We start from the raw sequence: 2669 nt of genomic DNA on the forward strand, positions 1-2669 counted from the left end.
ACTTTCCTTTTCCACTTCTACTTCCACTTCCTTTATTTTACCTTTATGGCTGCACATATGAATGGCAAAGTTTCCACCAATTTTTCTTAGTCTATTTCAACGGCCTCCTATGACGAAAAAGCAGATTTTGTCGAATTAGCTTGAACCCTTCCATACGGTGGCTAGTTAGGGCCATTGTTAAAGGTAGATATTTTTCCTTGAGAATTTTGAAATTAAGTGTTTTTTCACCGGACCCTTATCCCTTTGTTTACATTGTGTTCCCAGTGGCACCTACATTACATGACTTAAGACTGAAGCGCACAAATGTCCAGGTAAATGATATGAGGGTAAGTACTCCTTGAAGAGCCGTACTCCAACCCTTTTTCACATTTGTCACACCCCCCTTTGTAAAATCTGTTAAGGGTAACTCCCAGGGGTCAATAGGTTAAACAACACTGTACACCTCCTATCAACCCCCCCCCCCCTCCCCCCTTGCATAAAAACAGTACCACTTACTTCACACAATGGTAGCAACTCAAGTAGAGGTGGCTTAACCTCTGAATACCCTGCCACTTATTTGCAAATTTTCAAACTTGAAAATTTGAGTTTACAAACTCGAAATTTTGTGTTCACAAAGTCGAAATTTCGAGTTTAGAAACTAAAAAATTTGCTTTCACAAACTCAAAATTTCGAGTTTGCAAACTCACGATCGGAGTAAAATAACTGCAGACAAGGGATAAAATACAGCCAAACCCTTTAGAAGTGCTAACCTTTGGCCTAATTACTGAGGCGCAAAAAAATATTTAGGCTTAACTTTAAGCACTTATTAAGGGTTTGGGCTTTTACAGCAGTTAAATTATAACATTGATCTGCATTTTTCCTCTAATCAGCAGTTGAGTTTCTGAAAGCAAAGTTTCGAGTTTGTGAACAAAAAATTTAGAGTTTCAAAACTCAAAATTTCAAGTTTGTAAACACTTTCTATAAACCTGTCCGCACCCTCCGTTCCTCAAGGTCCATCAATCTGTCTGTCCCAAGATCTAGAACCTCCACCTATGGCGACAGATCCTTTGCGTGTGTATGCCCCAAGCTTTGGAACAAACGTCCTGATTTTATAAAATATTGCGAGACCTTAGATTCCTTTAAAACCAGGCCCAAGACACACCTTTTTAAAAACACTTTCAACCTATAGTAAAGTTTTAATCCTATTCTTGTAATTACTTTAAATCTTCTTACGCGCGTTTTAAGAACTGTATTTATTGTTATGATGATTATTATTATTATTATTATTATTATTATTACTATTATTACTATTATTATTATTATTATTATTATTATTATTATTATTATTATTATTATTATTATTATTAAAATTTCGAGTGTGTAAACTCAAAACTTCCAGGTTCTAAACTCAAAATTTCGAGTTTCTAAACTCAAATTTCAAATTTCAAAATCTGATCACGAAATGCCACCGTACAAAACAGGCCCCTGCATTTGCTGTTAGTGTTGATGCAAGAGACCAGAGAGGTTTTCAAATGAGTGTTGTAAAACCAAAACCAAAGTAATTACTTTGGCCAATCAAAAAGGACGGAGACAATCCAGTAAACCAATCAAAACTCGGAGTAATTACAAATTATTAGCCGACACAAAGCACGAGAAAATGTGCACGCGCGAGCCACGATTGGTTTTGGTTTCACTTCTGATTGGTTGAAAAAATGGCGTGAGAACTTTGAACCAATCACTAAGTGAAGTAATACAAAACCACGCAATTCGCTTATTACTTTCGACACTCAATTGAAAACCGCTGTAAATGACTGACTAAAACCATTCGTCCTTAAATTAGAGAAGGGGCCCACTGATTGGGTAACTCCTAGGGCTAGCCTGACCATTCAAACTCCAACTTACGTGGTGTAAACCTTCTTAGCAACTGTGAATTGGTAGGTTAATTAAAGAGAAGTCAATGTTTGGAGAAGCAGACCAGACCAGAGTCCTTAGCGGCCTGAAAATGCCGAGAAGTGCGGCAAATTAAATGTTGCAGTACAAGGAAGTATTACGTTTTTGAAAACGTTGGCCGTGTAGCACTTATATTTGAACAGACTTAATTGATTAGAGTGTAATGTGAAGTGCTAACTTTCTACCCCATATGAACCATTTGAGCGTTAGCCCTACTAATGGAAATGGGCCCACACAAGGACAGAGAAATAACTCTGACCAGGGTGGGAATTGAACTCACAACCTTCGGGTTAGATCACTGCTTCTCTACCGACTGAGCTACAAGGTCAGACGGGAGCAGTCCGTGGGAACTGAAGATGTTAAAATCACGGCAATGAACATATACGAGTACAAGGAGGGATTACGTTTTTACAAACGTTGGCCGTCATCATCATCATCATCTTGTCCTTTTCCCTCTCAGGGAGATTGGGCCTTGCGTTCTCTCTCTCCAAGCTTTTCGGTCTTCTGCCCAACCTTTGAACCCAAGTTCACCTAGTTCTTTCTCTATCGTTCTTCGCCATGTCTCCTTCGGCCTACCTCTCTTTACTGAGTCTGTTCTTTTATTTGGTTTGCTGCAAAGTTGTCTCGTAGCATCAAATACCGCTTTCATACTGCGCGTTTTGGCTGTTTTCTCGGCATCGCTAGCAATCTGGTCAACCCAGCTTCTCCTATCTCTCCTCAGTTGTTTTTTCACTTCTTTG

This window comes from Montipora foliosa, chromosome 2 (assembly GCF_036669935.1).
Source record: "Montipora foliosa isolate CH-2021 chromosome 2, ASM3666993v2, whole genome shotgun sequence".
Lineage (NCBI taxonomy): Eukaryota > Metazoa > Cnidaria > Anthozoa > Scleractinia > Acroporidae > Montipora > Montipora foliosa.